This window comes from Macaca nemestrina, chromosome 19, assembly GCF_043159975.1.
Source record: "Macaca nemestrina isolate mMacNem1 chromosome 19, mMacNem.hap1, whole genome shotgun sequence".
Classification (NCBI taxonomy): Eukaryota; Metazoa; Chordata; class Mammalia; order Primates; family Cercopithecidae; genus Macaca; species Macaca nemestrina.
Genome location: NC_092143.1, coordinates 2478466 through 2490696, shown reverse-complemented (window position 1 = coordinate 2490696; position 12231 = coordinate 2478466). Strand labels below are relative to the sequence as shown.

The window sequence follows — 12231 nt, the reverse complement described above, 5'->3', positions numbered from 1 at the left end:
TTCCTCTGAAGGTATTTCTAAGAGAGATGGCTTTTCCTTCACATAAAGATATTGCATCCTCTAGCTTCGATGTTTGACTTAGTCTAGATTTTGACATTTAGCATAAAAACGTTGAAATAATACAACAGATATTTATCCAGCCCCTACTCTACGCCGAGCATGATGCCAAATCCTAGAGGCACAAAGATCCTAAGATTAAGCCTCTCTCTGTAAGGAACTCCCAACACAGAACGTAAGAGCCAGTGGCTCCATTTCAACCTGTTACTGGGAATATAGCAGTGGAAGTGCCGGATACGGAGGGTCCGGGGCCTCGGAGTCGATGGCATTGACACCCCGCTGCGATCCCACATAGGGCTTCTCAGAGAACACAGTGGCTGAACCAGGGGGAACAAGGATGGGTTAGGGTGCGCTCGGCGCACGTGTCTAGTTAAGAGGAACAGCGTGTGCGAAGATGCGAAGCTGTGAAACAGTCTGCAGAAGGCGGGGAAAAAGTCTTGGGAGTGAGGGATGGGGAGGCTGGGAAACAGGAACCCACACTGGAATGCGTAAAAATGGTAGAAATAATGTTCAAGGACAAGGGTTACTTTTTGTTTTTTTTTTGAGACGGAGTCTCGCTGTCGCCCAGGCTGGAGTGCAGTGGTGCGACCTAGGCTCACTGCAAGCTCCACCTCCCAGGTTCACCCCATTCTCCTGCCTCAGCCTCCCAGGTAGCTGGGACTACAGGCCCCCGCCACTGCGCCCAGCTAATCCATTGGTATTTTTAGTAGAGACGGGGTTTCACCATGTTAGCCAGGATGGTTTCGATCTCCTGACCTTGTGATCTGCCTGCCTCGGCCTCCCAAAGTGTTGGGATTACAGGCGTGAGCCACCGCACCCTGCCGGACAAGGGTTACTTTTAATCCCAGTTTCCATATTCTACTCTCCTGATGAATTATCCATTTAATCGCTTCCTAAGTAATCATTTTGGAAAGTTATACCAATAAAATACTCTAGTCTTTAAATTTTCCCCAATTTAAGGCCTCATTACCTCCTGTAATAAGAGTACAGTGACATTCTCAGCACTGTACTGTACTTAAGAGCCAGGGTACATTTCATGAAGAAGACGCTTTTCAAGTTGTGAGTTTCCTAATATTTCTACGATTTCATTTCTAATGTTATAATTAATTGATTTTCAACCTCAATGTGATATTTCCTCTCTACAGTTTGAAATGTGAAATATATTTAAAAAATTATATTGTATGCTTGTTATGTTTGGTTCATTTTGGTTTGCATTAATTTCAATATATTCTTGATAATACTGTCCTGGTAGAACATATAACAGGAAAATATCTATCCTGAAGCATTCATCTAATTTTAACAATTATGGCAATTAAATTTTAAAACAGTACCATAAGTTAGAAAGAAAGAAAAAGTTGATATCCTTCAAATGACTTCATTTGTATTAATGATAATCATATACTGTTTTATTTTACTTATTTTTTTCTTTTTTTGAGACGAGGTCTCATTCTGTCACCCAGGCTAGTGTGCAGTGGTGTAATCTCAGTTCACTGCAACCTCCACCTTCTGGACTCAATTAATCCTCCTGCCTCAGCCTCCCCAGTAGCTGACACTACAGGCATATGCCACCACACCAGCTAATTTTTGTATTTTTTGTGGAGACAACCATGTTCCCCAGGCTGGTCTCAAACTCCTGAGCTCAAGCAATCCTCTCACCTTAGCCCCCAAAGTGCTGGGATTACAGACATAAGCCACCACACCCAGCCAGCATTTTATTTTTAAATATTGTAGTCTCTCTTATCTTTGCAATGAAGATGCAAAAGAAAACCTTATTTTATTCATCTATTAATATTATTAATAGGAATAATCCTCAGTTATTAAATATTTCTAAATATGAAGCAGACACGGTGACATCATTTTGTACATACGAGCTCACCTGGTCTTCCAGTCACTCTGAGACAGGTGCTATAACTATTCCCATTTTGCAGATGAGGTTACAGAACATACCATCCCTCCAGGCCCACGCAGCTCAGTGAAGTGAAGTGAAGCAAGAGTCCAACTCAGTTCTGAGTCCAAAGCTTAAGTCTCAAAATTAATCAGGCGCTACAAAAGACATTAGGTTCCCTAAGTGAATTACATGAATTACATCCTAAACAATGTTAAAAAATTAAGAATATATTCTGTTTTTTTTGTTTTTTTTTTGTTTTTTTTTTTGAGACCTGCAGCTAAGGAGACTTTATTACGCTTCTACCTTCTCTATTCTGAAAATATCTACTATCATATTTGGGGAAAAGAACAACAAAATTTTTATTTTTACCTGAGAACGTTAAATATTTTAACTTTATCCACGCCTCTGACAGTCTTGGACTTCACCTGAGCCCTGTGATCCTGGAAAATGGTGAAGAGTAAGAAATCTTACCATGGTGTTCCTTCAAACGGCTCACCGCCCTCACCCAAGGCACCGCCCTCCCCATGGGACTTAGGTGAGATCAAAGCGTGTCCCTTTGTTTTCCTAGAAGTCCAGACGAGTCCCTCAAACTCCGTGCCTCGTGCATGATTAGCTGTATTACTCATTCCCGCTGATGCGTCAGACATCATGCTTGTGAGTCAAACACGGACCAAGCTTTCTGCCTTCTCCAGGTCCCCACACACAGTCCGAGCCCCGTAGACAGCCCTGTCACCAGGCCCTCCTGAGAACAGACCAACCTCAAGGGAAAGCATTCCTGGACCTACACACCCAGTTTCTGTAGCTCTGTTTACTTCTCCTTAGAAAAGAAAAACCCTTTTCCTAATCCTTGGGAGACATGCAGACCTTACGGCTGGAGGCTTCTCCCCACGGCAATGACCTCCTCCCTCCGTGGCCATAGTAACTTTTTCTCCCTTACAATATCCCTACTGCATATCGTCTCTCTTTGCTAAGTCTGGGTTTGTTTTTTATTGGACACAATTTTTTTTATCAGCACAGAGTAAAGATTGACTGCTCAGTGATTAGACTTTTATTAAGTAAACTGCATCTCCTTCATCAGGTGACCTGATCTCAGTTCTACCAGCACAACACACAGCTGCCCAGTCGCCTCCTCTCCAGAAGTTCCACTGGGAATTAGAGACTTTCGAAAAATTGTTTTAAATGGTAATAAATTCTGTGCATGTTAAAAGGTAAAAGAGAGGGTGATTTTGATGCCCTTTAGTGTAAACTCTATACAATTAAAGACACTGCCACGCTTCCATTTTTCCTAAGTGTTTACCAACACGCACATGAGTAACAACGTGAAGATCAAATACCCAAACTCCAAGAAAAGAGGCTGAGTGCAGGTTATCCGGCAAGCGCCATCGTGGGGTACCACCTGGCCAAGACACCCCGCGCCCCTCATGTATGTGAGCACACATGCAACTCCTGCTTACTCGTGTTAGTGGACGGGGTCAGAGATGCGGATAAATCAATGTATCCGACTATTCTAAAATAATTACTATTGATCCATGGAGGACTGGAATTCTTGCCTTTATATTTAAATATTGATATATATGACACCCTGGAAATCCAGAGTCTTTGAAGTAAAATGATGATGACACTTTCTAAATTTACCCATCTCAATCAGGCTAGCACACACTCTGGTTTCCCAGTGCCCATCTCTTCTCTCGCTCTCCTCCACCCAGCAGAACAGACCACCGAATGGAATATGTTAGAACTGCCAGAAATGTGTGACATATTTACCTAGAACAATTGGAGGATTTTGATAAGGGGTTGCTCACGTAGGAGCGGGTGGGTCACAGGGGGCCACAACAACTTACTAGGAGTAGGCGCAGGCTCTTCCTCTCAGACTGAACTGGAGCAAAGGAAGACCTCACCTGGACCTGCAGCGAGAGGCGATGTGGACAGGGTGGGCCTCCAGGGTGGGGTGTGCTGGGGAGGGGCCCAGCTGCCTTGCTTCTCACAGAGAGGGTTGAGGAGCAAAGGCCCTAATTTTGCCTTCCTCATTCATGGGGTCCCCTGGACGAATCCTGCTGATGACCAGCTAGTCCAGGGAAGGAGCCCACGGCGTAAACCCCTCAGGACACAGAGCAGAGTGGGGAAAGAGCTGAGAGTGAATCTGAATGAGGGAATGAAGATGTGAGTTACTCTTTTTATTTTATTGAGATGGAGTCTCACTCTGTCGCCCAGGCTGGAGTGCAGTGGCATGATCTCGGCTCACTGGAACCTCCACCTCCCGGGTTCAAGTAATTCTCCTGTCTCATTCTCCCATGTAGCTGGGATTACAGGTGCACGCCACCAAGCCCAGATAATTTTGGTTTTGTATTTTTAGCAGTTTCACCATGTTGGTCAGGCTGGTCTCAAACTCCTGACCTCAAATGATCCACCTGCCTCAGCCTCCCAAAATGCTGGGATTACAGTCATGAGCCATCAAGCCCAGCCTGATAATTCATTTTAGATGTGTGCTCAGTCTTGCATGAAAGGAAGTGATGACAGGACCCCAAGACTTAAGAGCTTACAAGTCAATGAAAGGAGTGCCCATGCATCAGCCATTTGAGGAGTGATGACTCGAGATGGAGGTGTAGACACAGTGGGCCTGGCATTCACATGAGTGATGACGGGAATGGGGATGAAGAAAGTGGAGGTGTAGATGGGAGGAGAGATTGGGTGTGCTTTTGACAGAGGTGGTTAGAGGAAGCTCGCTCCAGCTAAAGACACCAGAGAAGTGCCTGCTGCATGATTAAAACAGGTGGAAATTTCAGAAAAAGAGGGCAGAAATCACTGATGAGTTAGAAATGGATCCAATGAGGAAAGAGGAGACAGAAGCCACCAATATTCTTGTTGCTAGGCCCCGAACCGGCAATAAAGAGGGAAAGGGAGCTGGATTAGGAACACGTGAGGGAGAGAGCCATGAGTTTTTATATTTTTTTGTTTGAAATAACTTCTGATTATACAATAAACACACATTTTAAATAATTTGCAGTAAATAACAAAGTGAAAGCAAGAAATTTAAAATCGCCGTAAGTGACCATAATTATGGTTTCTAAGAGATAGCCACTGGTTTTCGGCATTTTTAATAGATTCATTCAGTACTAAATATTATGTGTGAGTTGCAGATATGCTCTCCTGTGTCAAATCTGCAGAACACAATGTCTGACACCCAGAAAGGGCCAAATAAATCTTTGTTGTGCAAATTTTTCTTTGAAGATCATTTGTTTGTGTGTGTGTGTGTGTGTGTGCCTGCTTCTAGCATTATAATCTGTTTGCTTTAAAAATATAGTCAGCGTTTTTGTCATTGGAGATTTTATTTATAATTTTCATCATTATAAATGTGATAACTATTCTACATAGCAAACTGTGGTGTACGTGTGATGCTTTGCTTAGTGTAAATTGGAATTTGTTATTGGACATGTTGAACTTCAGCTTTTGGAAGGATATCCAGATGGAGTAGTGTAGCCATCAGGAAGAGATGTATTGATACCATCACAAATGCCTTAAAATATCAAGTCAATACACCTAGTCTTGCCGTCTCTATTTTTTTCCTTGCGGAGACGTCAGGGAAGCCCAGACAATGGCTGATCATCTAAAATGAGGTGTGAGGTAAAGAGAGGAATAATAGCAGACCCTTAGAGAATGCTCATCTTCAGACATGAGAAGAAAGGAGAGTTTGGAAATGTACTGCCGGTGTCTGGGGGTGACAAGAAACACCAGGACAATGGAATGTCACTACACCGCCAAAAAGTGTGGAGCCATTTGTGTTCTCTCTCCTTCTCAGGAGAAGATTTGGGCTGGAAGTGCTGGTTTATGGCTTGTTAGTGTATTAGTCCGTTTTCATGTTGCTGATAAAAGACATATTGGAGACTGGGCAATTTACAAAAGAAAGAGGCTTAATTGTACTCACAGTTTCACGTGGCTGGGGAGGTCTCCCAATCATGGCGGATGGCAAGGAGGGGCAAGTCACGTCTCACGTGGACGGCGGCAGGCAAAGCCGGAGAACTTAGACAGCCAAACTCTCGTTTTTGTAACTATCAGCTCTCGTGAGACCTATCCACTCTCACGAGAACAGCACGCGAGAGACCCGCCCCGCGAGCCACCCTCAGAGAACAGCACGCGAGAGACCCGCCCTGCAAGCCACCCTCACGAGAACAGAGACCCGCCCCGCGAGCCACTGTCACGAGAACAGCACGGGAGAGACCTGCTCCGTGATCCACTGTCACGAGAACAGCACGCGAGAGACCCGCCCCGCGAGCCACTGTCACGAGAACAGCACGGTAGAGACTCGCCCCGTGATCTACTGTCACGGGAACAGCACGGGAGAGACGCGCCCCACGAGCCACTGTCACGAGAACAGCACGGTAGAGACCCGCCCCGTGATCTACTGTCACGGGAACAGCACGGGAGAGACGCGCCCCGTGAGCCACCCTCACGAGAACAGCACAGGAAAGACCCGCCGCCATGACTCAGTCACCTCCCACCGGGTGCCTCCCCCGACACATGGGAATTCGAGATGAGGTTTGGGGGGACGCCCAAACCACATCAGTTTGGCAATAGGTACTGGTCAGAGCCGGAGACCAGGATGACCCTGCCCCCTCCGCTGAGGTGTAGAGTGACCAGCGAGGGGAACTCCAGGGTAAAACAGAGTGGCAACCCCTAAGGACCTGGGGGACAAACAGCACAAAGATCCTTTAATGAAGCATTTTCAGAGTTTAGGATATTTCCAACAAAATATTTTCCCCAAAAGATGTCTTTAATAATACTGGATGCGTTGATTTTAAGAGGGTCCTAAAGAGACACATTTGAGTCACCGGTCTCTCTCCCGTGTACTGGTATTTTCAATACATAATGTCTGGAGCAGAGCATGGAAATGGCCTGAAAATATCCTCTCCTTTGCCTGCAGGAACACACAGATGAGAGGATGTGTCTTCAGGAGCAAGGTGAGTGAGACCTCGTTAGCAGAGGAACAAGTTCAAGACTACACATCTTACTTGTCAGTTTAAATCTCAAGTGAAGAGCGAGCTCACTGCAGGTCTAAAAACAGTATTTCCTGCTGCCAAGACGTGAATGAGCTAATTGTGTTTTAAATAGTTCACCTTACAAAAAATTTTCTTTCTTTATGTGAATAGAGCTGTGATTTATTAATTTTCCTTTCTATTATTTGCTATAGATTTCCCTAGCATCTTCCTTATCAATCACTTCTCTATTGAAACCAATACTGAAATCTCAGTGTAATTAGTGTAGATTGCAGGACATGTGTGAAATAAAACAAGCAAATTTAAAATATCTGGGCAGCCCCCTTTCAGGCCGTAATGTAAGGGACCCTTCAATGAGGATTTTCAGGGTAGCATCTTTCACCTTGGCAGCCAATTCAGCATCAAAGGTGACAGGACTGGGCAGCAGGCACTTAGAAAAGATAGCTGCAAATGCTACAAAGAACTAAATTAGTAAAGGAAACTTAATTATCTTGCCTCCAGCCTCCCTCTGGTCAGTATCCCAATTGAACACAGACGGAACTCAGCATTTTTATAAATGCACTACTTTAGACTTAGGATAATTTCTTTCTTAACCATTCATCTAGAGCTGCACTGGCCATTTTTTTATCTGTCCTTTATCTATAGATTTAGATACAGTAAATATCAAATGACATCCATTAAATCATAAAAACACATGCCCCTTTGTTTTTTAGGAAACCAGTTTTGACTTTTGTTTTTAAACTAGAAAATGGTAACAAGGGTATTTTTAAAGATGTAAATTATATAGTATGAGTAACTCACATACTTATCCAAATACTTGCAGAACATTCTGTGTTGTTGTTTTATGCATAAACACACGTCAACGTGCATGTGCCATACTATAGACATGAGAGAACATCCTTCAAGCCAAGGGCATAAATCTCATCATGGTACAGAAAATGTGATTAAGTCATTTCTGGGAAAGATACATTAGTAAATAAGGATGATAAAGTCTATTTTCATTGAGGTTATAAATTTGCAAGGTTATAATATTTTCAAAATGTTTGAAACCTATCTCCAACAGAAATTACCTTTCATATATCCTCTTCAGTCTTTTCTCTTTGACTTGTTTATAAAACTTTAAATTAAAGATGATAGAATCTTAGATAGTGTTAACTCTGTTACTTGTGACTGTTCCACTCTGGTGTGAGAACAGTTCTGAAACAGTTCTGGAAAGCAGAACATTTCTGGAGAGCGGAACATTTCTGGAGAGCGGAACATTTCTGGAGAGGGGAACAGTTCTGGAGATGAGGACAGTTCTGGAGATGAGGACAGTTCTGGAGATGAGGACAGTTCTGCAGAGGGAAATAGTTCTGGAGAGGAGGACAGTTCCGAACAGAGGAACAGTTCTGGAGAGGGGGACAGCTCTGGAGAGGAGGACAGCTCTGGAGAGGAGGACAGCTGTGGAGAGGAGGACAGTTCTGTAGAGGGGAACGGTTCTGGAGAAGGAAAGAGTTCTGGAAAGGGGGGCAGTTCTGGAGAAGAGGACAGTTCTGGAGAGAGGGACAATTCTGGAGAGGAGGACAGGTCTAAAAACTGCCGGCAAGAGCTAGGTCAACCTAGGCCAGTCTTCAAAATTTTGGGTCTTCTGTTTATGTTCGTCTTCCTCTGAGTTATAGATCCAGCCTGGCATGCTTTGAGTCTCTCGCCATTTTAGGTCTTTTCTTAATGCAACTGCACTAATGCTTAATGTTTAATCCTTGAGCCATGACAAACTATGAGGAAAGACCAAACGGTGTCAAAGGCAAAGAGGAGAAAGCAGAAAAAGGCTTAGAAATGCATCGACTTCTTACTCAGCCAGCTTATTAATGGGAAGGCTGCAATATAGATTAAAACATTGATTACGTAGGAAAAAAGTATGAATTTTAGTGGTTAGAAGAATGTTATTAAGAAGACTACCACCGAACTCTTTCATGTTTGTTTTTTAAAGTTTTAGGTTGCATATTAAATTTGAGAATAAACTTTCATGTCATGTGTTTGAAACAGTTTGTGGAGACTCTTAAAAAAATAACTCTTTAGATCATATTTCTCTAGTTTTGTTGTATCCTGAAAAATCAGCATATGCTTTAAGGTCAAAACTCATGGATATAAATGTCAAAATAAAAAATATTGTATATATTTTTACTATTATATTTTTGTATAAATTGGTGTATAGCCCTGATTTACTTTCAACTAAAAACATGAGTAAGTAGATATATATGTACCCTTGTAGTAATATATAGTTAATGTATATCCAACTCATTGTCATGTTAGCCTCGGCATGCATATTTTTATATATTTTACACACACACAAACCAAATTCATGCATATATAACAATTGCCAAATGCAGCTCTCTGTTGATCTTCAAATGTAGTATTTATCTGTCTGCAGACCAAACTATGTGCTTGCAATATCATTACTAGCTCAGGGGGAATCATTCAGACCAATGCAATTTACTCAATATTGGTCAGTTTGACTCCTGACCCTCGTCCCTCGACATCGTATCCTAGGCAACCCTTGCTGGGTGTTAAGGCAGGATGTGCTTATTGGTCTCATCTGTGACAGCTTGCTAAAGGCTGCTTAACATAGCCTGGTCTTTTCACAGAAAATTAGAAATCCAATAATATACTATATTCTGATCAGATTGATATTTACACAAGGAAAACCACAATTGAGGTGTGCTTTCTAAGCATTATGTTGAAGCCACCAGGCCCTTTGGTTAGTTCATTGTGTATACTATGTAGTGTGAGTTATTTTCTTTGTTGTCTTATGGTTGGGGGAGAGAGAAGGATTAGATGTGTTTTACTTCTGTTTGGGAGATCATTATACCTGACATGTATGCACGGATTCACCAGTTGGCAAAATAAACCAGAAAATTTTGTGGAAAATATTCCTTAGGAAGTATTATAAAATATTTTCATTTTTGTATTTTATTTTTAGTAAATTTTACTGTGTATATTTGAGGTATAGAATCAGGTTACTATAGTGAGGTAAACTAACATATTTGTCATTTCACACAGTTATGCAGTTTTTCACGCTCGTATTTTAAATGAGCTAATTACCAAGAGGGTGTACTATGTTTGTGTATACCTGAGAAATTGTGGAAATTGGCAAATTTATGAATACATATATATATGTGTGTGTAGACATATATATATATATATTGGGAATACATGGGAAATAATGCCTGAACCATGAAGAAAATCTTGAAAATATCATTTATATAGACTATTGCTGCCAAGTCACTCAAATTCAGTAACAGATAGCTGTAACACATTTCAGAGCAGACAGCAGGGAGATTGGAGATGATAAATTATTATGAAATAAGCAGCATCATCCCTCCTTATAAAAAATGGCCAGTTGTCTCTCACATGTCTCCCAAAATCCACATGAAAGAAACCTCCCTTAGCTGATGTTACAGTTTTTTCAATTTAATGTTTTCTTTTCTCCTTGAGATTTAGAAGTAATAGGCGTCTATTTTCATGTTAGACAAAATAGTACTTGAAGAATGTCCCCAGAGTCTTTGTAAACAAGGGTGACGTATTCTCGTGCTCAAAAGCAGACATGTGCCTAGCACACACTCAACAGCCTACATCCTACCAGCCTACCTCTATTTTTAAAAGTTCAAAAGTAAAGAAGGAAAACAAATGGAAGACAGAGAAAGGAATAGAGAAGGCGACACAGAAGGAGGAAGGAAGGTCAGCTGTTTTTCACTGCAATTGAACATTCACAGTAATGTTTCCTAGAGAGAAGAACAAAGTTCCCCACAAAGGCTGTCCACAGCCCATTGTGCCCTGCCCACCGCAGAGGGTGTGGCTACCAGAATGCCACCTGCAATACCCGTGGTGCTGGTGGAGGGTAGTTTTTATTTTTTGCGTTTAGAAAAATCTAGTTAATATTTACTTGTTGTGAAATCCATTATTTTGATTATCTACTTACATTGTTGATTAATTTCTGTGGTGGTTAAACAAATTTCACACTTCAAAAAATCAAGTGTATGTTTGCAGAGGGACCAAGTTACTTTGAAAACAGAGCCTTTTAACGTTTTGATTCTCTGCTAGTCCGCAGACAATTCTTGCATGAATTTGACTATTGTGTATACTTTTTGGTGGGGTCTTATGTATATAAAATGTTGGCATTTCATTTGCTGTGTATATGAAACACTGGTTGGTATTTCAATGATCCTTGCTTAGCCAAATCTCGAATATTTAAGAGTATCTCCAAAGTGAACATGCTGAATTTTATATTGGTCATTGTCACTTCCTGATTTTTCACATTTTCCGGCTCTGCTCCCTCCAGGCCCACCTGGGGCCTCTCTTCATTCTGGGCCACATACGATTTCTACCAATAAACAGTCACACAGTGGAGCACGCACGCTTGGTGCACAGCTGAAGGCGTGTTCAGTATCAGGAAGAGATGCTGTTCACCTGGCCGTTGTTCACATGGGAGGCAGGTGTGATGTCACTGGGCACTGGGCACTGGGCACTGAGCTGGTCCTGGGAGCGGACCAGGCTGCATCAGCTTTTCTTCAAATGCCTTCAACACCAGGACAGGTGGTGATGAGCTCCATATGCACCAAGGATCATTACAGGATGAATACAGTCATCATTTGCTTTACAGTAAAAATAAAAAGAGATGTAATCCTTATGCATATGTAAGATGAGAGTGTTTTAAAGAGCATTTCTTACATATAAATAGTGCATTATGCCTCTGTTTTTTTAAGAGTTTTACTTTTCTAGCTGTGTATACCACTGTTATCAGAATTCAATCACAAACGCAACAAGTATCTTTTGGAACTTTGATGATAAATAAGGCTGTGAGAATTTCAGCAAAGAAAAACATGATCGTTGCCCTCAAGGAAGTGATATTTTTTCTATAAATTTTACTAAAAATTTTATCGTCATCATTATTTTGTTTTATGCATTACTCATACCCAGGACGCATAAACATCTTCTGTGAAAGCCTTACATTGTTGATACATTTCTGTGGTTGAAACAAATTTCACATTTAAAAAAAATGAAGTATATATTTGTGGGGGGACAAAGTTACTTTGATAACAGCCTTTTAACTAACAGTACCCTAAATCCCAATTATTTTGTTTAATCCTTTCTGCAAAATAGCCATAAAAAGTTACACAGCATCCATAAAATTATAGAAATTGTCTGTAAAATCTTACTTTTAGAGAAACCCATATGTGAATCATAAACACATTTATATGCACACAAAGACTTGGTCCCAGGGAATGGATGATTTGCTTTTTATAGGAGAAAATGACC

General features: G+C 41.6%; 2 long non-coding RNA genes across 8 annotated transcripts in view; one reads left to right on the top strand and one right to left on the bottom strand.

Annotated features, from left to right (window-relative positions):
- The window catches only part of LOC105489287 (uncharacterized), a 77343-nt gene extending 71356 nt beyond the window's left edge, over nucleotides 1–5987 (bottom strand). For 6 of the 7 annotated variants that reach the window (XR_011617317.1, XR_011617314.1, XR_011617313.1 and 3 more), the window contains exons 1-3: nucleotides 5868–5987; nucleotides 2315–2385; nucleotides 1934–2100 (exon numbers count right to left, since the gene is read on the bottom strand). This is a non-coding gene — a long non-coding RNA (uncharacterized lncRNA). Of the gene's footprint in view, nucleotides 1–1933; nucleotides 2101–2314; nucleotides 2386–3786; nucleotides 4086–5867 lie in introns of all 7 variants that reach the window. The other variant, XR_011617318.1, reaches the window with a different exon arrangement.
- A 369-nt stretch (nucleotides 5988–6356) lies between these two features.
- Nucleotides 6357–12231, top strand: part of LOC105489285 (uncharacterized) — a 49471-nt gene continuing 43596 nt past the window's right edge. Inside the window, exon 1 of the long non-coding RNA XR_011617312.1 lies at nucleotides 6357–6900. This is a non-coding gene — a long non-coding RNA (uncharacterized lncRNA). The remainder of the gene's footprint in view (nucleotides 6901–12231) is intronic.